The sequence below is a fragment of the Triticum urartu genome, chromosome 1 (assembly GCF_003073215.2).
Source record: "Triticum urartu cultivar G1812 chromosome 1, Tu2.1, whole genome shotgun sequence".
Lineage (NCBI taxonomy): Eukaryota > Viridiplantae > Streptophyta > Magnoliopsida > Poales > Poaceae > Triticum > Triticum urartu.
In genome coordinates, this window is record NC_053022.1 from 527,993,120 (window position 1) to 528,020,747 (window position 27,628).

Here is a 27,628-nt window from a genome sequence, read left to right on the forward strand (position 1 = left end):
CTTCAAGCCTACTAATAAAGCAATCATGTCTTTTCAAAATAACATGGCCAAAGAAAGTTATCTCTACAAAATCATATAGTCTGGCTAAGCTCCATCTTCACCACACAAAATATTCACATCATGCACAACCCCGATGACAAGCCAAGCAATTGTTTCATAATTTTGACGTTCTCAAACCTTTTCAACTTTCACGCATTACATGAGCGTGAGCCATGGATATAGAACTATGGATGGAATAGAATGGTGATTGTGGAGAAGACAAAAAGGAGAAGATAGTCTCAAATCAACTAGGCATATCAATGGGCTATGCAGATGCCCATCAATAGATATCAATGTGAATGAGTAGGGATTGCCATGCAACGGATGCACTAGAGCTATAAGTGTAAGAAAGCTCCAACTGATACTAAGTGGGTGTGTATCCAACTTACTTGCTCATGAAGACCTCGGGCATTTGAGGAAGCCCATCATCGGAATATACAAGCCAAGTTCTATAATGAAAATTCACACTAGTATATGAAAGTGATAACTCAAGAGACTATCTATATGAAGAACATGGTGCTACTTTGAAGCACAAGTGTGGAAAAAGTATAGTAGCACTGCCCCTTCTCTCTTTTTCTCTCATTTTTTTTATTTTTTGGTGGGCTTCTTTGGCCTCTTTTTTGGGGGGGGGCTTCTTTGGCCTCTTATTTTTTTGTAAAGTCCGGAGTCTCATCCCGACTTATGGGGGAATCATAGTCTCCATCATCCTTTCCTCACTAGGGCAATGCTCTAATAATGATGATCATCACACTTTTATTTACTTACAACTCAATATTACAACTCGATACTAGAACAAAGATATGACTCTATATGAATGCTTCCGGCGGTGTACCGGGATGTGCAATGATCTAGCGTAACAATGACATCAAAAAACGGACAAGCCATGAAAACATCATGCTAGCTATCTTACGATCATGCAAAGCAATATGACAATGAATGCTCAAGTCATGTATATGATGATGATGAAAGTTGCATGGAAATATATCTCGAAATGGCTATGGAAATACCATGATAGGTAGGTATGGTGGCTGTTTTGAGGAAGATATATGGTGGATTTAAGATACTGGCGAAAGTTGTGCGATACTAGAGAGGCTAGCAATGATGGAAGGGTGAGAATGCGTATAATCCATGGACTCAACATTAGTCATAAAGAACTCACATACTTATTGCAAAAATCTATTAGTCATCAAAACAAAGTACTACACACATGCTCCTAGGGGATAGATTGGTAGCAAAAGACCATCGCTCGTCCCCGACCGCCACTCATAAGGAAGACAATCAATCTTACCTACTAATAAACCAGCGATTGCTTCTGGTCGTCCGTCGTGGCTGTTTTGCAAAAAAAGCCCCTCGATTTACATTAAATCAACCCGCAGTCCCTGTTTTAATGGCAACCTAGGAAAACGTTTCACTTTTACAAAAGAAACCCTATAGTCATTTGAATTCTGTCAGCAGTCCTCCCCTTCATCTTATCCACTCTGTGCGGCCCTTCTCCACTCGCCGTCGCCGGCGACCAGCAGCAGCGCCCGTCGCGCCTCTCCTCGCGCCACCCCAAGGCGCCAGCCAGGCTGCTCCGCAGTCCTCCGCAACCCCGGCCTCCTCGACCTCGCCTGTCCGAACAAAGGAATTAATCCCGCAAGTGAGGGAGCAAAGGAATAAATAAACTCTACAATAATGGGAGCTTACAATCAGCAACATCGGATTCAACATCTTCGGTGAGGAAAGCAGAGATGCAGATGGGATAATAAAGAACGAATGCAAAGGAGAGTCACGGTTGCCATCACCTAGCCCGAGCGGCCTTGCCGCACCGACACTTCCACCGGCAAGGGCCGGCTTGCCCGCGTGCAGTGCGGCCCATGCGAGCGAGGCGAGAAGGACGGCCCGATACGGTCGATGGCGGCGCGCTGTCATCATTGTCCTCACGCATGGCGAGGCAGAGGGTGCAGGGAAGGACGAGTGCTAGGGTTGTCGAACTCGGAGGAGGCGGTGGCGCGACGATGTCCGGGTGGTGGCAGCAGCGGCGAGGCTCCCTGTGGGTGCTCCCTGCATGGCCAAGGGAAAAAGAAAGAACCGAGAGGCAGGGGATGGAGAGAGGAAGAAGGAGAAAGGAGGGTGTTGCGAGGAGGCGCTAGAGCTCCGGTCGGGCGATGTGCGCGAGGGCTCGACATGTTGATTTGGGCGCTGAGCGCGTGGAGGAAGAAAGGAGGCGCTCGAGGATGGCTCGGTGGTGGCCTCTATCCGATCTAGATCGAGAGCTGTGGAAGGGAGGAGAAGAGAGGAAGGTAATCAATGACGGGGAGAAGAAAAGGCATGAGAAGATGAGGATGAGTCCCTGAGAAGATAAGGTTGAAATAGCGGTGCATGGGGCCTAGGCGACACGCGTCGCCCCGCACGAGACGGCTGGTGGAATCGTTGTCTTGCAACGGCCACCCGGGAGCACCACTCACGGAACAGAGATTAGCTTTGGTAAATAATTATTTATTTATAGAAGGGACACGCTCCTTTACCCATCGATCACTTAGGGCGTGTTTGGTTGTCTGGGTGGCTCTAGCCTGCATCGCATGAGGCATCCTGGGTGAGCCTGGCCTGCTTGAGTGGATGCAAGGATGGAGTGAGATGTGGGTTTGGTTGACTGCATGATATGGATGCATGAGGGATGCTATCCGCGACAGATGTTGTTTGGTAGGCTGAATTGGGCTTAATTCTGTAAACTCTTCTCTTCCAATTTCAACCATTCAAAATTTCCAATTGGATCTGGACCATTCCATGGAACAAGTAGAACAAATTTGAACTGAAATTGAACCAAAAACTAAAGTGTCAATTTTATTCATCAGGAATTTCGCAAACAAATCAGAATATTTCCACCAATCTGGCACATTGTACTGAGATGGAGTAGATGGCCATGGCTAAGAACATCTAGATGAACAGGTGAGGGCGACGAGATGGCCGTGGCAGAGATGGCCTGCCGGGGGAGATGCCGGCGGTGGAGGTGCGACTACAACTGTATTGGCTGGCACAGTTCGAGGGGGAGTAAGGCGGCACCGATTGTGGCTCACGGCGCCCAGGTGCTCCCCTACCCCCTTGTTCCTCTTGATCGATGGCGGCCGCCGTGGCCCCCAGCGTGGGCGTGGAGGAGCACCGGGGAGGGAGCACGGACTTGTGGTGGACGAGGGAGCCCGGACTGGTGATGGACAATGGAGCTCAGGAGGCGGGGTCGGCAGCGAGTTGGATGCTCGATCCAATCTAAGGCGTGAGAGAGAGAGGGGAAAAGGAGAAACGAGAGGTGGGCATGCAGGCACGGGCCTGGCTCAGAGATACGGTGGATTCTTGTGTTCGCCTCATCCTGGCTGAGAGGCTCCTTTTGCATCCGTCGGGCCTGGCCCAGAGAAGCATGCAGCGTACCAAACATCGATAGAATTGCATGACGGGTACGAGCCAGGTGCGAGTCATGAAACCAAACACGCCCTTATTTCTCGCCGTGAGTGCACACGATTGCCAGGTTTGGTTCTATTTTTTTCCTGAAGTTGTATTTGCGTACGTTTGAATTTTTTATGTACTCATACTGACTACAGATGTTAGGACACACACAAAGAAAATATATATGCCTGGACCCCAATAAATTAAATACATAAATTATCTTAGGACGCTACTGATTCCGATTTATACGAGTGCAATTATCCATCAACGCCAAAACATAGCCATTGACATGTCATAGCCACAGAGTTGTCCTTCATTGTTCTAAAAAAATGTTGTTATTTTGGATCATGTAGAATATGCCATGCTTGACATCCCTGAAGATGGTTATGTTCAAGGTGGTACGGAGGAACGAGGCAACCATCTTATACATCATTTTGACCAAAATGTTGATGCTATGGAGAAACAAGAACAATTGCATCTAGGTAAAATTACCATGGAAGTGTTGCACATATATGATAGTTTTATAGTGTGATGGGAGTGCTATGGCTAATCTACCGGTGTGGTATGCTTTGTCATTAGGCATCAACAAACTAATCTACAATGTTGTACTACAGTCGGATGAAAAAGGCTTGGACACTAGGAGAAGTATGCAACATTTTTATTATTTTTTTCCTAATAATAAAAGGGCTATTGCTTCTGGCCGTTTGTCATGGAAATTGCCCCCGAAGTTGGCACTAATTACCTACCGTGCCACCGGTAAGCGAAGAAAAAAATGATTCATTTTAATTTCAAAATCTCTGCCAGATTCTATTCTTATATACTTATACACTTCAATAAAATGAGCACACAAGTGGTGTGATGGCTCAGGGCGCGGTCGTCCACACGAGAGACCAGAAGTCATGGAGCTCCATGTTTTTCTCCTCTTTTTCCACTCTTGAGCGTGCACGGTAATGGACCAGCCCATAGTCGTGGAGCCCCCTGTTTTCTATTTCATTTTTATGCTTTTTATTTACTTTCTCGTTTTTATTTTTATTTTTTCTTCTCTAAATGAAATTCAGGATTTTCAAAAGAATCAAATTTCAAAATGTTGTGAGTTTCTAAAAAAATAAAAAAATCATAAACTATTTGTGAATTCAAAAAACATTTGGAAAATCATAAAATGTACATGATTTCAAAAATTTGTTTACATATTATAAAAAATCATGATTTAAAATAAACATCCATTAAATAAATAATGTTCATGGTTTTTACAAAATGATCCAATATTCAAAACATATTTATGAATTTGAAAAAATGTCCATCAAATTTTAGAAAATGTTCACAAAAATAAAAATAGATCCTTAAATAATGAACAAAATGAACCATTGTTTACGTAGAGGTTTTATTAGGGGATCTGTAGAGGTCGTTTCATGATTTTATTTAGATCCTCGTGTCGGGTAAAAAATGATTTCCGTATTTTGTACAACGCCGAGCCCAAAAAAATTGACACAACTTCCTATGGTTTAGTTTTTGTAAGCTATATGAGTATGATTAAATGCCTATTTTGCTTCATACACAACTATGTTTATTTTGGTACCACAATATTAGCTATGGTAAACACCGTTATGCTAGGTCAAGGCGAGACGCGTCATTCATCAGTCTAACTCATGCAGGGTCCATCAATGCAGTTTGCTTAACCAAAATATATTTCATTGTGGCGCCTTAAGAAATCAAGTCGTGATGAGACCATCACATTTTAGTTTTTTAAATGACTTTTTAAAAGTCCCTTGTCTCATCATGACATCACAGACATAGTTTGTGAAATGACATTATAAAAATCCCTTATCTCATCCTTGCATTTGATTAAAAAAAAATATCTACCACAACTTCATGATTTGATAAGTTTTCTCCGGTTGCAACGCACGGGCATATTTCCTAAAAAATAAATCATGCTCCGACTTCGTTACATAACGGTTAACCATACGTGCATGCTACGGGAATCACAAACCTCAACACAAGTATTTCTACAATCCACAACTACCCACTAGCATGACTCTAATATCCCCATCTTTATATCACAAAACTATTGCAAGGAATCAAACATATCATATTCAGCGATCTACAAGTTTATGTAGGATTTTATGACTAACCATGTGAATGACCAGTTCCTGTCATCTCTCTAAATAGATATAAGTGAAGCAAGAGAGTTGAATTCTTTCTACAAAAGATATGCCCACGCTCTAACAAATATAAGTGAAGCAAAAGAGCATTCTACAAATGGCGGTTGCCTATGTAAAGAGAAACAGGCAATCCAAACTTCAAATGATATAAGTGAAGCACATGAAGCATTCTATAAAGCCATACTCAAAAGATATAAGTGAAGTGCAAAGAGCATTCTATAAATCAACCAAGGACTACCTCATACCATCACGATGCATAAAAGAAAGATGAAAACTAAATGCAAAAGATGCTCCAAGATTGCACATATCGCATGAACGAAACGAATCCGAAAACATACCGATACTTGTTGAAGAAAGAGGGGATGCCTTCCGGGGCATCCCCAAGCTTAGACGCTTGAGTCTCCTTGAATATTTATTTGGGGTGCCTCGGGCATCCCCAAGCTTGAGCTCTTGCCTCTCTTCCTTCTTCTCGCATCGAGACCTTCTCGATCATCGAACACTTCATCCACACAAAACTTCAACAGAAAACTCGGTAAGATCCGTTAGTATAATAAAGCAAATCACTATTCTAAGTACTGTTGCAAACCAATTCATATTTTGTTTTTGCATGGTGTCTACTGTAATATAACTTTTCCATGGCTTAATCCACTGATATAAATCGATAGTTTCATCAAAACAAGCAAACTATGCATAAAAAACAGAATCTATCTAAAACAGAACAGTCTGTAATAATCTGAACATTCACCATACTTCTGATACTTGAAACATTCTGCCAAAATTAGGAAAAATAAAAAATTTGTATAGGAAGACAGTTCAAAAAGAATCGGAACCATTTGACGTTCCAATTAAAAATGTAAAGTCACGCACTACAGCCAAAGTTTCTATCATGCACCATACAAACCATCAAGTAAATGTAAACATCCTAAAGGCAAACCTTGGCACATTATTTTTATAATACAATGAAATTGTAGAAGGGGATAATTATTTTTATTGAAAAGTTTTTGTAATCAAGATTCACAAAGTTTCCGTGAGCATGAACAAAGTTCAAGGCTAGCTCCCACTTCAACAATGCTTGTCTTTCTCACTTCGCTTTCCTTTTTGAAAAGGTTTTAGGTTTCCCTCTTTATTTTTGTTGTTTTTAAACTATATGAAAGCACTCAACATAAATAAATGACTCTCTAAAACTTCCGGGTTGTCTCCCTGGCAACGCTTTTTTAAAGCCATTAAGCTAGGCATATAGTGCTCAAGTAGTGAATCCACCCGGATCCCAAGGTATATCAAAGCCAATTTTAATTAACAATGATTTATAATTTAGTAGTGAGCACAAAGTAACATATATCATGCAATGACGAAGTCTAACTCTCTTCCTATGCATAGGCATGTCATAAAAGAACAATTCATGCACACAAAGTAAAGGCCAATGCATAGTATAACCAGTTTCTTGCAATTTTGTTGTATTGGAAACATAAAGAGGCGGAAATGTAGTTCCTCTCTCATAATAATTGCAAGTAGGAGCAGCAAGCACATGCATATTATATTCATCAAAATCATCATGTGCAACGGTAAAAGGCAACTCATCAATATATTCCTTAATAAGAGCAAACTTCTCCGATATAGTGTAGTTTGGAGAATTCAAAAAGATAATAGGACTATCATGTGTGGGTGCAATAGCAACAATTTCATGTTTAACATAAGGAACTATAGCAAGTTCATCTCCATAAGCACAATTCATATTGGCATCTTGGCCACAAGCATAGCAAGCATCATCAAAAAGGGATATTTCAAAAGAATCAACAGGATCATAACAATCATCATAGCAATCATCCTTCGGTAAGCACGAAGGGAAATTAAACAATGTATGAGTTGAAGAGTTACTCTCATTAGAAGGTGTTGGAAATATGCCCTAGAGGCAATAATAAATTAGTTATTATTATATTTCCTTGTTCATGATAATCGTTTATTATCCATGCTAGAATTGTATTGATAGGAAACTCAGATACATGTGTGGATACATAGACAACACCATGTCCCTAGTAAGCCTCTAGTTGACTAGCTCGTTGATCAATAGATGGTTACGGTTTCCTGACCATGGACATTGGATGTCGTTGATGACGGGATCACATCATTAGGAGAATGATGTGATGGACAAGACCCAATCCTAAGCCTAGCACAAGATCGTGTAGTTCGTATGCTAAAGCTTTTCTGATGTCAATTATCATTTCGTTAGACCCTGAGATTGTGCAACTCCCGGATACCGTAGGAATGCTTTGGGCGCACCAAACGTCACAACGTAACTGGGTGGCTATAAAGGTGCACTGCGGGTATCTCCGAAAGTGTCTGTTGGGTTGGCACGAATCGAGACTGGGATTTGTCACTCCGTGTAACGGAGAGGTATCTCTGGGCCCACTCGGTAGGACATCATCATAATGTGCACAATGTGACCAAGGAGTTGATCACGGGATGATGTGTTACGGAATGAGTAAAGAGACTTGCCGGTAACGAGATTGAACGAGGTATCGGGATACCGACGATCGAATCTCGGGCAAGTATCGTACCGATAGACAAAGGGAATTGTATACGGGATTGATTGAATCCTTGACATCGTGGTTCATCCGATGAGATCATCGTGGAACACGTGGGAGACAACATGGGTATCCAGATCCCGTTGTTGGTTATTGGCCGGAGACTTGTCTCGGTCATGTCTACATGGTTCCCGAACCCGTAGGGTCTACACACTTAAGGTTCGATGACGCTAGGGTTATAGGGAAAGTATGTACGTGGTTACCGAATGTTGTTCGGAGTCCCGGATGAGATCCCGGACGTCACGAGGAGTTCCAGAATGGTCCGGAGGTAAAGATTTATATATGGAAAGTCCCGTTTTGGTCACCGGAAAAGTTTCGGGTGCTATCGGTAACGTACCGGGACCACCGGGAGGGTCCCGGGGGTCCACCAGGTGGGGCCACCAGCCCCAGAAGGCTGCGTGGGCCAAGTGTGGGAGGGGACTAGCCCCAGGTAGGCTGGTGCACCCCCACCAAGGCCCAAGGCGCAAGGAGAGTGGGAGGGGGCAAACCCTAGGTCCAGATGGGCCTTAAGGCCCACCCTAGGGCGCCTCCTCTCTCCCTCTCCCCTCTAGCCGCCACCCTAGATGGGATCTAGGCTGCCGCCCCCCTTGGGGAGGGAACCCTAGAGGGGGCGCATCCCCTCCCCTCCCCCTATATATACTTGAGGTATGGGGCTGCCCAATACATGTGATTTGATCTCTCTCTTGGCGCAGCCCTACCTCTCTCCCTCCTCGTCTCTCGTAGTGCTTGGCGAAGCCCTGCTGGAGTACCGCGCTCCTCCACCATCACCATGCCGTTGTGCTGCTGCTGGACGGAGTCTTTCCCAACCTCTCCCTCCATCCTTGCTGGATCAAGGCATGGGAGACGTCACCGGGTTGTACGTGTGTTGAACGCGGAGGCGCCGTTGTTCGGCGCTTAGATCGGAATCGACCGCGATCTGAATCACTGCGTGTATGACTCCACCAACCGCGTTCTTGTAACGCTTCCGCATTGCGATCTTCAAGGGTATGAAGATGCACTCCTGTCTCTCGTTGCTAGTCTCTCCATAGATTGATCTTGGTGACACGTAGGAAAATTTTGAATTTCTGCTACGATCCCCAACAGTGGCATCATGAGCTAGGTCTATGCATAGTTTCTATGCACGAATAGAACACAAAGTAGTTGTGGGCGATGATTTCTTCAATTTGCTTGCCGTTACTAGTCTTATCTTGATTCAGCGACATAGTGGAATGAAGCGGCCCGGACCGACCTTACACGTACGCTTACGTGAGACTGGTTCCACCTACTGACATGCACTTGATGCATAAGGTGGCTGGCGGGTGTCTGTCTCTCACACTTTAGTCGGATCGGATTCGATGAAAAGGGTCCTTATGAAGGGTAAATAGCAATTGGCATATCACCGTTGTGGTTTTGCGTAGGTAAGAAACGTTCTTGCTAGAAACCCATAGCAGCCACGTAAAACATGCAACAACAATTAGAGGGCGTCTAACTTATTTTTGAAGGGTATGCTATGTGATGTGATATGACCAAAAGGATGTGATGAATGATATATGTGATGTATGAGATTGATCATGTTCTTGTAATAGGAATCACGACTTGCATGTCGATGAGTATGACAACTGGCAGGAGCCATAGGAGTTGTCTTAATTTATTTATGACCTGCGTGTCAATGAAAACGCAATGTAATTACTTTACTTTATTGCTAACCGTTAGCCATAGTAGTAGAAGTAATAGTTGGCGAGGCAACTTCATGAAGACACGATGATGGAGATCATGATGATGGAGATCATGGTGTCATGCCGGTGACGATGGTGTTCATGCCGCGCCTCGAAGATGGAGATCAAAGGCGCAAGATGATATTGGCCATATCATGTCACTTTATGATTTGCATGTGATGTTTGTCATGTTTACATCTTATTTGCTTAGAACGACGGTAGCATAAATAAGATGATCCCTCTCAATAATTTCAAGAAAGTGTTCCCCCTAACTGTGCACCGTTGCTAAGGTCCGTTGTTCCGAAGCACCACGTGATGATCGGGTGTGATAGGTTCTAACGTTCGCATACAACGGGTGTAAGCCAGATTTACACACGCAATACACTTAGGTTAACTTGACGAGCCTAGCATGTACAGACATGGCCTCGGAACACGGAAGACCGAAAGGTCGAACATGAGTCGTATAGTGGATACGATCAACATGAAGATGTTCACCGATGATGACTAGTCCGTCTCACGTGATGATCGGACACGGCCTAGTTGACTCGGATCATGTATCACTTAGATGACTAGAGGGATGTCTATCTAAGTGGGAGTTCATTAAATAGTTTGATTAGATGAACTTAATTATCATGAAAATAGTCAAAAGGTATTTGCAAATCATGTCGTAGCTTACGCTATAGTTCTACTGTTTTAGATATGTTCCTAGAGAAAATTTAGTTGAGAGTTGACAGTAGAAATTATGCGGACTGGGTCCGTGAACTAAGGATTGTCCTCATTGCTGCACAGAAGGGCTATGTCCTTAATGCACCGCTCAGTGCGTTGAACCTCGAGCGTCGTCTGTAGATGTTGGGAAACATCTGACATACACATTTTGATGACTACGTGATAGTTCAGTGCGTAATACTAACGGTTTAGAATTGTGGCACCAAAGACGTTTTTTGAAACGTCGCAGAACATATGAGATGTTCCAAAGACAGAAATTGGGATTTCAGACTAGTGCCCACGTCAAGAGGTATGAGACCTCTAACAAGTTTCTTAAGCCTACAAACTAAGGGAGAAAAGCTCAATCGTTGAGCATGTGCTCAGATTGTCTGAGTACTACAATCGCTTGAATCGAGTGGGAGTTAATCTTCCAGATGAGATAGTGATGGTTCTCCATAGTCACTGCCACCAAGCTATCGGAGTTTCGTGATGAACTATAACATATCAGGGATAGACATGATGATCCTTGAGCAACTCGCGATGTTTGACACTGTGAAACTAGAAATCAAGTAGGAGCATCAATTGTTGATGGTTAACCACTAGTTTCAAGAAGGGCAAGGGAAAGAATGGATACTTCATGAGACGACAAATCAGTTGCTGCTCTAGTGAAGAAACCCAAGGTTGAACCAAACCCGAGACTAAGTGCTTCTGTAATGAGGGAACGGTCACTGAAGCAGAACTACCCTAGATACTTGGTAGATGAGAAGGCTGGCAAGGTCGATAGAAGTATTTTGGAAATACGTTATATTAATGTGTACTTTACTAGTACTCCTAGTAGCACTAGGGTATTAAAATACTGGCTCGGTTGCTAAGCGTTAGTAACTCGAAATAAAAGGCTGCGAAGACTAGCTAAAGGTGAGATGACGATATGTGTTGGAAGTGTTTCCAAGGTTGATGTGATCAAACATCGCACGCTCCCTCTACCATCGGGATTGGTGTTAAACCGATATAATTGTTATTTGGTGTTTGCGTTGAGCATAGACATGATTGGATTATGTTTATCGCCACACGGTTATTCATTTAAAGAGAATAATGGTTACTCTATTTATTTGAATAATACCTTCAATGGTCTTGCACCTAAAATGAATGGTTTATTGAATCTCGATCGTAGTGATACACATGTTCATACCAAAAGGTATAAGATAGTAATGATAGTACCACGTACTTGTGGCACTGCCATTTGAGTCATGTTGGTGTAAAATGCATGAAGAAGCTCCACGTTGATGGATCTTTGGACTCACTCGTTTTTGGAAAGATTGAGACATGCAAACCATGTCTATTGGTAGATATGCATGAAGAAACTCCATACAGATGGATCGTTTGGACTCACTTGATTTTGTATCACTTGAGACATGCAAATCATACCACAAGGGCAAGATGACTGAAAGACCTCGTTTTCAGAAAGATGGAACAAGAAAGCAACTTGTTGGAAGTAATACATTTTGATGTGTGTAGTCCAATGAGTGTTGAGGCACGCAGTGGAGATCGTTATGTTCTTACTTCACAGATGATTTGAGTAGATGCTGAGTATATTTACTTGATGAAACACAAGTCTGAATTATTGAAAGGTTCAAGTAATTTCAGAGTGAAGTTGAAGATCGTCGTGACAAGATGATAAAATGTATATGATATGATCATAGAGATGAATATCTAAGTTACGAGTTTGGCACACAATTAAGACATTGTGGAAATTGTTTCACAACTAATACCGCCTGGACCACCATAGTGTGATGGTGTGTCCGAACATCACAACTGCACCCTATTGGATATGGTGCATACCATGATGTCTCTTATCGAATTACCACTATCATTTATGGGTTAGGCATTAGAGACAATCGCACTCACTTTAAATAGGGCACCACACAATTCCGTTGAGACGACACCGTATGAACTATGGTTTAGAGAAACCTAAGCTGTCATTTCTTAAAAGTTTGGGGGCTGCGATGCTTATGTGAAAAGGTTTCAGGCTGATAAGCTCGAACCCAAAGCGGATAAATGCATATTCATAGAATACCCAAAAATAGTTGGGTGTACCTCCTATTTCAGATCCGGAAGCAAAAGTGATTGTTTCTAGAAACGGGTCCTTTCTCGAGGAAAAGTTTCTCTCGAAAGAATTGAGTGGGAGGATGGTGGAGACTTGATGAGGTTATTGAATCGTCACTTCAACTAGTGTGTAGCAGGGCACATGAAGTTGTTCCTGTGGCACCTACACCAATTGAAGTGGAAGCTTATGATAGTGATCATGAAACTTCGAATCAAGTCACTACCAAACCTCATAGGTCGACAAGGATGTGTACTACTTCAGAGTGGTACGTAATCCTGTCTTGGAAGTCATGTTGCTAGACAACAATGAACCTATGAGCTATGGAGAAGCGATGGTGGGCCCGGATTCCGACGAATGGCTTGAGGCCATAAAATCCAAGAGAGGATCCATGTATAAAACAAAGTATAGACTTTGAAAGAACTACTTGATGGCCGTAAGGCTGTTGGGTGCAGATGGATTTTAAAAGGAAGACAGACAATGATGGTAAGTGTGAAGGAAATATGCCCTAAAGGCAATAATAAAGTTATTATTTATTTCCTTATATCATTATAAATGTTTATTATTCATGCTAGAATTGTATTAACCGGAAACATAATACATGTGTGAATACATAGACAAACAAAGTGTCACTAGTATGCCTCTACTTGACTAGCTCGTTAATCAAAGATGGTTATGTTTCCTAACCATGGACAAAGAGTTGTTATTTGATTAACGGGATCACATCATTAGGTGAATGATCTGATTGACATGACCCATTCCATTATCTTAGCACCTGATCGTTTAGTATGTTGCTATTGCTTTCTTCATGACTTATACATGTTCCTATGACTATGAGATTATGCAAATCCCGTTTGCCGGAGGAACACTTTGTGTGCTACCAAACGTCACAACGTAACTGGGTGATTATAAAGGTGCTCTACAGGTGTCTCCAAAGGTACATGTTGGGTTGGCGTATTTCGAGATTAGGATTTGTCACTCCGATTGTCGGAGAGGTATCTCTGGGCCCTCTCGGTAATGCACATCACTGAAGCCTTGCAAGCATTGCAACTAATGAGTTAGTTGCGGGATGATGTATTACGGAACGAGTAAAGAGACTTGCCGGTAACGAGATTGAACTAGGTATTGAGATACCGACGATCGAATCTCGGGCAAGTAACATACCGATGACAAAGGGAACAACGTATGTTGTTATGCGGTCTGACCGATAAAGATCTTTGTAGAATATGTAGGAACCAATATGAGCATCCAGGTTCCGCTATTGGTTATTGACCGGAGACGTGTCTCGGTCATGTCTACATTGTTCTTGAACCGTAGGGTCCGATTATGAGTTTATGTATTTTGATGTACCGAAGGTTGTTCGGAGTCCCGGATGTGATCATGGACATGAAGAGGAGTCTCGAAATGGTCGAGACATAAAGATCGATATATTGGAAGCCTATATTTGGATATCGGAATCGTTCGGGGTGAAATCGGGATTTTACCGGAGTACCGGGGGGGTTACCGGAACCCCCCGGGGGGTTATTGGGCCTACATGGGCCTTAAGGGAGAAGAGGAAAGGAGGCAAGAGGTGGCCGTGTGCCCCTCCCCTTCCTAGACCGAATAGGACAAGGGAAGGGGGGCGCCCCCCCCCTTTCCTTTCCCTCTTCCTCCTCTTTCCCCTTCTCCTTATCCAACTAGGAAAGAAGGGAGTCCTACTCCCGGTGGGAGTAGGACTCCCCCTTGGCGCGCCCTCCTTGGCCGGCCGCCCCCTCCCCTTGGCTCCTTTATATACGGGGGCAAGGGGGCACCCTAGGACACACAAGTTGATCTTCGTGATCGTTCCTTAGCCGTGTGCGGTGCCCCCCTCCACGATATTACACCTCGGTCATATTGTAGCGGTGCTTAGGCGAAGCCCTGCGACAGTTGAACATCAAGATCGTCACCACGCCGTCGTGCTGATGGAACTCTTCCCCGAAGCTTTGCTGGATCGGAGCCCGGGGAACGTCATCGAGCTGAACGTGTGCCAAGAACTCGGAGGTGCCGGAGTAACGGTGCTTGGATCGGTTGAACCGGGAAGACGTACGACTACTTCCTCTATGTTGCGTCAACGCTTCCGCTTCGGTCTACGAGGGTACGTAGACAACACTCTCCCCTCTCGTTGCTATGCATCACCATGATCTTGCGTGTGCGTAGGAATTTTTTTGAAATTACTACTTTGCACAAAAGTGGCATCCGAGCCTAGGTTTTATATGTTGATGTTATATGCACGAGTAGAACACAAGTGAGTTGTGGGTGATATAAGTCATACTTCTTACCAGCATGTCATACTTTGGTTCGGCGGTATTGTTGGACGAAGCGGCCCGGACCGACATTACGCGTACGCTTACGCGAGACCGGTTCTCCCGACGTGCTTTGCACAAAGGTGGCTAGCGGGTGATAGTTTCTCCAACTTTAGTTGAACCGAGTGTGGCTACGCCCGGTCCTTGCGAAGGTTAAAATAGCACCAACTTGACAAACTATCGTTGTGGTTTTGATGCGTAGGTAAGATTGGTTCTTGCTTAAGCCCGTAGCAGCCACGTAAAACTTGCAACCACAAAGTAGAGGACGTCTAACTTGTTTTTGCAGGGCATGTTGTGATGTGATATGGTCAAGACATGATGCTAAATTTTATTGTATGAGATGATCATGTTTTGTAACCAAGTTATCGGCAACTGGCAGGAGCCATATGGTTGTCGCTTTATTGTATGCAATGCAATCGCGCTGTAATGCTTTACTTTATCACTAAGCGGTAGCGATAGTCGTGGAAGCATGAGATTGGCGAGACGACAACGATGCTACGATGGAGATCAAGGTGTCGCGCGGGTAACGATGGTGATCACGACGGTGCTTCGAGGATGGAGATCACAAGCACAAGATGATGATGGCCATATCATATCACTTATATTGATTGCATGTGATGTTTATCTTTTATGCATCTTATCTTGCTTTGATTGACGGTAGCATTATAAGATGATCTCTCACTAATTATCAAGAAGTGTTCTCCCTGAGTATGCACCGTTGCGAAAGTTCTTCGTGCTGAGACACCACGTGATGATCGGGTGTGATAGGCTCTACGTTCAAATACAACGGGTGCAAAACAGTTGCGCACGCAGAATACTCAGGTTATACTTGACGAGCCAAGCATATACAGATATGGCCTCGGAACACGGAGACCGAAAGGTCGAGCGTGAATCATATAGTAGATATGATCAACATAGTGATGTTCACCAATGAAACTACTCCATCTCACGTGATGACCGGACATGGTTTAGTTGATTTGGATCACGTAATCACTTAGAGGATTAGAGGGATGTCTATCTGAGTGGGAGTTCTTAAGTAATATGATTAAATGAACTTAAAATTATCATGAACTTAGTCCTGGTAGTATTTTGCAAATTATGTTGTAGATTAATAGCTCGCATTGTTGCTTCCCTGTGTTTATTTTGATATGTTCCTAGAGAAAATTGTGTTGAAAGATGTTAGTAGCAATGATGCGGATTGGATCCGTGATCTGAGGTTTATCCTCATTGCTGCACAGAAGAATTATGTCCTTGATGCACCGCTAGGTGATGGACCTATTGCAGGAGCAGATGCAGACGTTATGAATGTTTGGCTAGCTCAATATGATGACTACTTGATAGTTTAGTGCACCATGCTTAATGGCTTAGAATCGGGACTTCAAAGACGTTTTGAACGTCATGGAGCATATGAGATGTTCCAGGAGTTGAAGTTAATATTTCAAGCAAATACCCGAGTTGAGAGATATGAAGTCTCCAACAAGTTCTATAGCTAAAAGATGGAGGAGAATCGCTCAACTAGTGAGCATGTGCCCAGATTGTCTGAGTACTACAATCGCTTGAATCAAGTGGGAGTTAATCTTCCATATAAGATGATGATTGACAGAATTCTCTAGTCACCATCACCAAGTTAGTAGAACTTCGGGATGAACTATGATATGCAAGGGATAACGGAAACGATTCCCAAGCTCTTCGTAATGCGGAAATTGACGAAGGTAGAAATCGAGAAAAACATCAAGTGTTGATGGTAGACAAGACCACTAGTTTCAAGAAAAGGGCAGAGGGAAGAAGGGGAACTTCAAGAAGAACAGCAAGCAAGTTGCCGCTCAAGTGAAGAAGCCCAAGTCTGGTCCTAAGCCTGAGACTAAGTGTTTCTACTGCAAAGGGACTGGTCACTGGAAGCGGAACTACCCCAAGTGATTGGCAGATAAGAAGGATGGCAAAATGAACATAAGTATATTTGATATACATGTTATTGATGTGTACTTTACTAGTGTTTATAGCAACCCCTCAGTATTTTATACTAGTTCAGTTGCTAAGATTAGTAACTCGAAACGGGAGTTGCAGAATAAACAGAGACTAGTTAAGGGTGAAGTGACGATGTGTGTTGGAAGTGGTTCCAAGATTGATATGATCATCATCGCACACTCCCTATACTTTCGGGATTAGTGTTGAACCTGAATAAGTGTTTTTGGTCTTTGCGTTAAGCATGGATATGATTTGATCATGTTTATTGTAATACAATTATTCATTTAAGTAAGAGAATAAATTGTTGTTCTGTTTACATGAATAAAACCTTATATGGTTACACACCCAATGAAAATAGTTCGTTGGATCTCGATCGTAGTGATACACATAATCATAATATTGAAACCAAAAGATGCAAAGTTAATAATGATAGTGCAACTTATTTGTAGCACTGCCGTTTAGGTCATATTGGTGTAAAGCACATGAAGAAACTCCATGCTGATGGGATTTTGGAATCACTTGATTATGAATCACTTGATGCTTGTGAACCATGCCTCATGGGCAAGATGACTAAGACTCCGTTCTCCGGAGCGAGCAACTGACTTATTGGAAATAATACATACTGATGTATGCGGTCCGATGAGTGTTAAGGCTCACGGCAAGTATCGTTATTTTCTGAACTTCACAGATGATTTGAGCAGATATGGGTATATCTACTTGATGAAACATAAGTCTGAAACATTTGAAAAGTTCAAAGAATTTCAGAGTGAAGTGGAAAATCATCGTGACAAGAAAATAAAGTTTCTACAATCTGATCGCAGAGACAAATATTTGAGTTACGAGTTTGGTCTTCAATTAAAACAATGTGGAATAGTTTCACAAACTCATGCCACATGGAACACCACAGCATAATGGTGTGTCCGAACGTCATAACCGTACTTTATTGGATATAGTGCAATCTATGATGTCTCTTACCGATCTACCACTATCGTTTTGGGATTATGCATTAGAGACAGCTGCATTCACGTTAAAAGGGGACCATCTAAATCTGTTGAGACGACACCGTATGAACTGTGGTTTGGCAAGAAACCAAAGTTGTCGTTTCTTAAAGTTTGGGGTTGCAATGCTTATGTGAAAAAGTTTCATCCTGATAAGCTCAAACCCAAATCGGAAAATTGTGTCTTCATAGGATACCCAAAAGTTACTGTTGGGTACACCTTCTATCACAGATCCAAAGGCAAGACATTCGTTGCTTAGAATGGATCCTTTCTAGAGAAGGAGGTTCTCTCGAAAGAAGTGAGTGGGAGGAAAGTAGAACTTGATAAGGTAATTGTACCTTCTCCCTTATTGGAAAGTAGTTCATCACAGAAATCTGTTCCTGTGACTACTACACCAATTAGTGAGGAAGCTAATGATGATGATCATGTAACTTCAGATCAAGTTACTACAGAATCTCGTAGGTAAACTAGAGTGAGGTCCGCACTAGAGTGGTACGGTAATCCTGTTCTGGAGGTCATGCTACTTGACCATGACGAACCTACGAACTATGAAGAAGCGATGGTGAGCCCAGATTCTGCAAAATGGCTTGAGGCCATGAAATCTGAGATGGGATCCATGTATGAGAACAAAGTATGGACTTTGGTTGACTTGCCCGATGACCGGCAAGCAATTGAGAATAAATGGATCTTCAAGAGGAACACGGACGCTGATAGTAGTGTTAGTATCTACAAAGCTAGAATTGTCGCAAAAGGTTTTCGACAAGTTCAAGGTGTTGACTACGATGAGAGTTTCTCACTCGTATCTATGCTTAAGTCTGTCCGAATCATGTTAGCAATTGCCGCATTTTATGAAATCTGGCAAATGGATAAACAAAACTACATTCCTTAATAGATTTATTAAAGAAGAGTTGTATATGATACAACCAGAAGGTTTTGTCAACCCTAAAGGTGCTAACAAAATATGCAAGCTCCAGTGATCCATCTATGGACTGGTGCAAGCATCTCGGAGTTGGAATATACGCTTTGATAAGTTGATCAAAGCATATAGTTTTATACAGACTTGCGATGAAGCCTGTATTTACAAGAAAGTGAGTGGGATCACTACAACATTTCTGATAAGTATATGTGAATGACATATTGTTGATCGGAAATAATGTAGAATTATTCTGCAAAGCATAAAGGAGTGTTTGAAAGGAATTTTCCAAAGAAAGACCTCGGTGAAGCTGCTGACATATTGAACATCAAGATCTATAGAGATAGATCAAGACGCTTGATAAGTTTTTTCAATGAGTACATACCTTGACAAGATTTTGAAGTAGTTCAAAATAGAACAGTCAAAGAAAGAGTTCTTGTCTGTGTTACAAGGTGTGAAATTGAGTAGGACTCAAAACCCGACCACGACAGAGGATAGAAAGAGAATGAAAGTCATTCCCTATGCCTCAGCCATAGGTTCTATAAAGTATGCCATGCCATGTACCAGATCAATTGTATACCCTACACTGATTTTGGCAAGGTAGTACAATAGTGATCTAGGAGTAGATCACTGGACAGCGGTCAAAATTATCCTTAGCGGAATAAGGATATGTTTCTCGATTATGGAGGTGACAAAAAGGTTCATCGTAAAGGGTTACGTCGATGCAAGTTTTGACACTAATCCAGATGACTCTAAGTCTCAATCTGGATACATATTGAAAGTGGGAGCAATTAGCTAGAGTAGCTCTATGCAGAGCATTGTTGACATAGAAATTTGCAAAATATATACGGATCTGAATGTGGCAGACCCGTTGACTAAACTTCTCTCACAAGCAAAACATGATCACACCTTAGTACTCTTTGGGTGTTAATCGCATAGCGATGTGAATTAGATTACTGAATCTAGTAAACCCTTTGGGAGTTGGTCACATGAAGATGTGAACTAATCACATAAAGATGTGAACTATTAGTGTTAAATCACATGGTGATGTGAACTAGATTATTGACTCTAGTGAAAGTGGGAGACTGAAGGAAATATGCCCTAGAGGCAATAATAAAGTTATTATTTATTTCCTTATATCATGATAAATGTTTATTATTCATGCTAGAATTGTATTAACCGGAAACGTAATACATGTGTGAATACATAGACAAACAGAGTGTCACTAGTATGCCTCTACTTGACTAGCTCGTTAATCAAAGATGGTTATGTTTCCTAACCATGGACAAAGAGTTGTTATTTGATTAACGGGATCACATCATTAGGTGAATGATCTGATTGACATGACCCATTCCATTAGCTTAGCACCCGATCGTTTAGTATGTTGCTATTGCTTTCTTCATGACTTATACATGTTCCTATGACTATGAGATTATGCAACTCCCGTTTGCCGGAGGAACACTTTGTGTGCTACCAAATGTCACAACGTAACTGGGTGATTATAAAGGTGCTCTATAGGTGTCTCCAAAGGTACATGTTGGGTTGGCGTATTTCGAGATTAGGATTTCTCACTCCGATTGTCGAAGAGGTATCTCTGGGCCCTCTCGGTAATGCACATCACTTAAGCCTTGCAAGCATTGCAACTAATGAGTTAGTTGCGGGATGATGTATTACGGAACGAGTAAATAGACTTGCCGGTAACGAAATTGAACTAGGTATTGAGATACCGACGATCGAATCTCGGGCAAGTAACATACCGATGACAAAGGGAACAACGTATGTTGTTATGCGGTCTGACCGATAAAGATCTTCGTAGAATATGTAGGAACCAATATGAGCATCCAGGTTCCGCTATTGGTTATTGACCGGAGACGTGTCTCGGTCATGTCTACATTGTTCTCGAACCATAGGGTCCGCACGCTTAACGTTACGATGACAGTTTCATTATGAGTTTATGTATTTTGATGTACCGAAGGTTGTTCGGAGTCCCGGATGTAATCATGGACATGACGAGGAGTCTCGAAATGGTCGAGACATAAAGATCGATATATTGGAAGCCTATATTTGGATATCGGAATCGTTCCGGGTGAAATCGGGATTTTACCGGAGTACCGGGGGGGGGGGGGGTTACCGGAACCCCCCGGGGGGTTATTGGGCCTACATGGGCCTTAAGGGAGAAGAGGAAAGGAGGCAAGAGGTGGCCGCGCGCCCCTGCCCTTCCTAGTCCGAATAGGACAAGGGAAGGGGGGCGGCGCCCCCCCTTCCTTTCCCTCTTCCTCCTCTTTCCCCTTCTCCTTATCCAACTAGGAAAGAAGGGAGTCCTACTCCCGGTGGGAGTAGGACCCCCCCTTGGTGCGCCCTCCTTGGCCGGCCGCCCCCTCCCCTTGGCTCCTTTATATACGGGGGCAAGGGGGCACCCTAGGACACACAAGTTGATCATCGTGATCATTCCTTAGCCGTGTGCGGTGCCCCCCTCCACGATATTACACCTCGGTCATATTGTAGCGGTGCTTAGGCGAAGCCCTGCGACGGTTGAACATCAAGATCGTCACCACGCCATCGTGCTGATGGAACTCTTCCCCGAAGCTTTGCTGGATCGGAGCCCAGGGAACGTCATCGAGCTGAACGTGTGCCAAGAACTCGGAGGTGCCGGAGTAACGGTGCTTGGATCGGTTGAACCGGGAAGACGTACGACTACTTCCTCTACGTTGCGTCAACGCTTCCGCTTCAGTCTACGAGGGTACGTAGACAACACTCTCCCCTCTCGTTGCAATGCATCACCATGATCTTGCGTGTGCGTAGGAATTTTTTTGAAATTACTACTTTGCACAAAAAAGTGTCACCATTAAGAAAGCTTGACTTGTCGTTAAGATGTTTCCCGACATGTTCAAGGAGTTGACTATGATGAGACTTTCTCACTCGTAGCGGTGCTAAGAGTCTGTTGGAATTATGTTAGTAGTTACTGCGTTATTTATGAAATCTTGCAGATAGTATGTCAAAACATTGTTTCCTCGACATTTTTCTTGAGGAAAGGTTGTATGTGATACAACCAGAAGGTTTTGTCAATCCTGAAAGATGCTGACAAGTATGCAAAGCTCCAGCAATCCTTCTAAGGACTGGAGTAAGCATCTCGGAGTTGGAATGTACGCTTTGATGAGATGATCAAAGATTTTGGGTTTATACAAAGTTATGAGAAACTTGTATTTCCAAAGAAGTGAGTGGGAGCGCTATAGAATTTCTAATGAGTATATGTTGTTGACTATTGTTGATCAGAAATGATGTAGAGTTTCCGGAAAGCATATAGGGTTATTTGAAAAGTGGTTTTCAATGGAAAACCTGGATTAAGCTACTTGAACATTGAGCATCAAGATCTATAAGGATAGATCAAAAATCGCTTGATAGTACTTTCAAACGAACACATACCATGACAAGATTTTGAAGGAGTTCAAAATAGATTGGCGAAGAAGGAGTTCTTGGCTGTGTTATAAGGTATGAGTATTGAGTAAAGACTCAAGACCTGACCACGGCATAATAGAGAGAAAGGACGAAGGTCGTCCCCTATGCTTTATACGTAGGCTCTAAAGTATGCTATGTTGTGTACCGCACCTGAAGGGGTACAAGTGTGATCTAGGAATGGATCATAGGACAACGGTCAAGGTTATCCTTAGTAACTAGTGGACTAAGGAATTTTCTCGATTATGGAGGTGGTAAAAGAGTTCGTCGTAAAGGGTTACGCCGATGAAAACTTTGACACTAATCCGGATGACTCTGAGGAGTAAATCGGATTCGTATAGTAGAGCAGTTATTTGGAATAGCCCCAAGTAGCGCGTGGTAGCTGCATATACAAGATGACATAGAGATTTGTAAAGCACACATGGATATGAAAGGTTCAGACCCATTGACTGATAAACCTCTCTCACAAGAAAGATATGAACACACCCCATGGGTGTTGGATTCTCTACAATCACATAGTGATGTGAACTAGATTATTGACTCTAGTGCAAGTGGGAGACAGTTGGAAATATGCCCTAGAGGCAATAATAAATTAGTTATTATTATATTTCCTCGTTCATGATAATCATTTATTATCCATGCTAGAATTGTATTAATAGGAAACTCAGATACATGTGTGGATACATAGACAACACCATGTCCCTAGTAAGCCTCTAGTTGACTAGCTCGTTGATCAATAGATGGTTACGGTTTCCTGACCATGGACATTGGATGTTGTTGATGACGGGATCACATCATTAGGAGAATGATGTGATGGACAAGACCCAATCCTAAGCCTAGCACAAGATCGTGTAGTTCGTATGCTAAAGCTTTTCTAATGTCAAGTATCATTTCGTTAGACCATGAGATTGTGCAACTCCCGGATACCGTAGGAATGCTTTGGGTGCACCAAACATCACAACGTAACTGGGTGGCTATAAAGGTGCACTGCGGGTATCTCCGAAAGTGTTTGTTGGGTTGGCACGAATCGAGACTGGGATTTGTCACTCCGTGTAATGGAGAGGTATCTCTAGGCCCACTCGGTAGGACATCATCATAATGTGCACAATGTGACCAAGGAGTTGATCACGGGATGATGTGTTACGGAACGAGTAAAGAGACTTGCCAGTAACGAGATTGAACGAGGTATCGGGATACCGACGATCGAATCTCGGGCAAGTATCGTACCGATAGACAAAGGGAATTGTATACGGGATTGATTGAATCCTTGACATCGTGGTTCATCCGATGAGATCATCGTGGAACATGTGGGAGCCAACATGGGTATCCAGATCCCGCTGTTGGTTATTGGCCAAAGAGTTGTCTCGGTCATGTCTACATGGTTCCCGAACCCGTAGGGTCTACACACTTAAGGTTCGATGACGCTAGGGTTATAGGGAAAGTATGTACGTGGTTACCGAATGTTGTTCGCAGTCCCGGATGAGATCCCGGACGTCACGAGGAGTTCCAGAATGGTCCGGAGGTAAAGATTTATATATGGGAAGTCCCGTTTTGGTCACCGGAAAAGTTTCAGGTGCTATCGGTAACGTACCTGGACCACCGGGAGGGTCCCGGGGGTCCACCAGGTGGGGCCACCAGCCCCAGAAGGCTGCGTGGGCCAAGTGTGGGAGGGGACCTGTTGGGGAACATAGTAATTTCAAAAAATTTCCTACGCACACGCAAGATCATGGTGATGCATAGCAACGAGAGGGGATAGTGTAGTCTACGTACCCTCGTAGACCGACAGCGAAAGCGTTATGACAACGCGGTTGATGTAGTCGTACGTCTTCACGGCCCGACCGATCAAGCACCGAAACTACGGCACCTCCGAGTTTTAGCACACGTTCAGCTCGATGACGATCCCCGGACTCCGATCCAGCAAAGTGTCGGGGAAGAGTTCCGTCAGCACGACGGCGTGGTGATGATCTTGATGTTCAACCGTCGCAGGGCTTCGCCTAAGCACCGCTACAATATTATCGAGGAGTATGGTGGAAGGGGGCACCGCACACGGCTAAGAAAACGATCATGAGGATCAACTTGTGTGTCTAGAGGTGCCCCCTGCCCCCGTATATAAAGGAGCAAGGGGGGTGCGGCCGGCCCTAGGAGGAGGCGCGCTGGAGGAGTCCTACTCCTACCGGGAGTAGGACTCCCCCCTTTCCCTAGTTGGATTAGGACTTGGGGGGAAGGAGGAGAGGGAAGAAAGGAAAGGGGGGCGCCGCCCCCCTCCTTGTCCAATTCGGACTTGGGGGGGAGGGGCGCGCGGCAGCCCCTAGGCCTCCTCTCCTCTTCCGCCACTAGGCCCATTAAGGCCCATTAGGTTACCGGGGGGGGTTCCGGTAACCTCCCGGTACTCTGGTAAAATGCCGATTTCATCCGAAACACTTCCGATGTCCAAACATAGGCTTCCAATATATCAATATTTATGTCTCGACCATTTCGAGACTCCCCGTCATGTCCGTGATCACATCCGGGACTCCGAACAAACTTTGGTACATCAAAATATATAAACTCATAATGAAACTGTCATCGTAACGTTAAGCGTGCGCACCCTACGGGTTCGAGAACAATGTAGACATGACCGAGACATGTCTTCGGTCAATAACCAATAGCGGAACCTGGATGCTCATATTGGCTCCTACATATTCTACGAAGATCTTTACCGGTCAGACTGCATAACAACATACTTTGTTCCCTTTGTCATCGGTATGTTACTTGCCCGAGATTCGATTGTCGGTATCTCAATACCTAGTTCAATCTCGTTATCGGCAAGTCTCTTTACTCATTTCGTAATGCATCATCTCGCAACTAACTCATTAGCTGCAATGCTTGCAAGGCTTATGTGATGTGCATTACCGAGAGGGCCCAGAGATACCTCTCCGACAATCGGAGTGACAAATCCTAATCTCGAAACACGCCAACCCAACATGTACCTTTGGAGACACCTGTAGAGCTCCTTTATAATCACCCAGTTACGTTGTGACGTTTGGTAGCACACAAAGTGTTCCTCCGGCAAACGGGAGTTGCATAATCTCATAGTCATAGGAACATGTATAAGTCATGAAGAAAGCAATAGCAACATACTAAACCATCGGGTGCTAAGCTAATGGAATGGGTCATATCAATCACATCATTCTCCTAATGATATGATCCCGTTAATCAAATGACAACACATGTCTATGGTTAGGAAACATAACCATCTTCGATTAACGAGCTAGTCAAGTAGAGGCACACTAGTGACGTTTAGTTTGTCTATCTATTCACACAAGTATTATGTTTCCGGATAATACAATTCTAGCATGAATAATACACTTTTATCATGATATAAGGTAATAAATAATAACTTTATTATTGCCTCTAGGGCATATTTCCTTCAGTCTCCCACTTGCACTAGAGTCAATAATCTAGATTACACAGTAATGATTCTAACACCCATGGAGCTTTGGTGCTGATCATGTTTTGCTCGTGGAAGAGGCTTAGTCAACGGGTCTGCTACATTCAGATCCGTATGTATCTTGCAAATCTCTATGTCTCCCACCTGGACTAGATCCCAGATGGAATTGAAGCATCTCTTGATGTGCTTGGTTCTCTTGTGAAATCTGGATTCCTTTTCCAAGGCAATTGCACCAGTATTGTCACAAAAGATTTTCATTGGACCCGATGCACTAGGTATGACACCTAGATCGGATATGAACTCCTTCATCCAGACTCCTTCATTTGCTGCTTCCGAAGCAGCTATGTACTCCGCTTCACATGTAGATCCTGCCACAACGCTTTGTTTAGAACTGCACCAACTGACAGGTCCACCGTTTAATGTAAACACGTATCCAGTTTGCGATTTAGAATCGTCCGGATCAGTGTCAAAGCTTGCATCAACATAACCATTTACGACGAGCTCTTTGTCACCTCCATATATGAGAAACATATCCTTAGTACTTTTCAGGTGTTTCAGGATGTTCTTGACCGCTGTCCAGTGATCCACTCCTGGATTACTTTGGTACCTCCCTGCTAGACTTATAGCAAGACATACATTAGGTCTGGTACACATCATTGCATACATGATAGAGCCTATGGCTGAAGCATAGGGAACATCTTTCATTTTCTCTCTATCTTCTGAAGTGGTCGGGCATTGAGTCTTACTTAATTTCACACCTTGTAACACAGGCAAGAATCCTTTCTTTGCTTGATCCATTTTGAACTTCTTCAAAACTTTGTCAAGGTATGTGCTTTGTGAAAGTCCAATTAAGCGTCTTGATCTATCTCTATAGATCTTAATGCCCAATATGTAAGCAGCTTCACCGAGGTCTTTCATTGAAAAACTCTTATTCAAGTATCCCTTTATGCTATCCAGAAATTCTATATCATTTCCGATTAGTAATATGTCATCTACATATAATATCAGAAATGCTACTGAGCTCCCACTCACTTTCTTGTAAATACAGGCTTCTCCAAAAGTCTGTACAAAACCAAATGCTTTGATCACATTATCAAAGCGTTTATTCCAACTCCGAAAGGTTTGCACCAGTCCATAAATGGATCGCTGGAGCTTGCACACTTTGTTAGCTCCCTTTGGATCGACAAAACCTTCTGGCTGCATCATATATAACTCTTCTTCCAGAAATCCATTCAGGAATGCAGTTTTGACATCCATCTGCCAAATTTCATAATCATAAAATGCGGCAATTGCTAACATGATTCGGACAAACTTAAGCATCGCTACGGGTGAGAAGGTCTCATCGTAGTCAATCCTTTGAACTTGTCGAAAACCTTTTGCGACAAGTCGAGCTTTGTAGACAGTAACATTACCGTCAGCGTCAGTCTTCTTCTTGAAGATCCATTTATTCTCAATTGCTTGCCGATCTTTGGGCAGGTCAACCAAAGTCTACATTTTGTTCTCATACATGGATCCCATCTCAGATTTCATGGCTTCAAGCCATTTTGCGGAATCTGGGCTCACCATCGCTTCTCCATAGTTCGTAGGTTCATCATGACCTAGTAGCATGACTTCCAGAACAGGATTACCGTACCACTCTGGTGTGGATCTTACTCTGGTTGATCTACGAGGTTCAGTAGTATCTTATTCTGAAGTTTCATGATCATCATCATTAGCTTCCTCACTAATTGGTGTAGGTGTCATAGAAACCGGTTTCTGTGATGTACTACTTTCCAATAAGGGAGCAGGTACAGTTATCTCATCAAGTTCTACTTTCCTCCCACTCACTTCTTTCGAGAGAAACTCCTTCTC

General features: G+C 43.2%; 1 long non-coding RNA gene across 1 annotated transcript; it reads right to left on the reverse strand.

Annotated features, from left to right (window-relative positions):
* Positions 1-1,202: 1,202 nt before the first annotated feature.
* Positions 1,203-3,341, reverse strand: LOC125525887. Its single transcript, XR_007291463.1, has 2 exons — positions 1,726-3,341; positions 1,203-1,649 (listed from the first exon to the last, which is right to left on the reverse strand). It is a non-coding gene; the product is annotated as an uncharacterized LOC125525887 (long non-coding RNA).
* Positions 3,342-27,628: the final 24,287 nt, after the last annotated feature.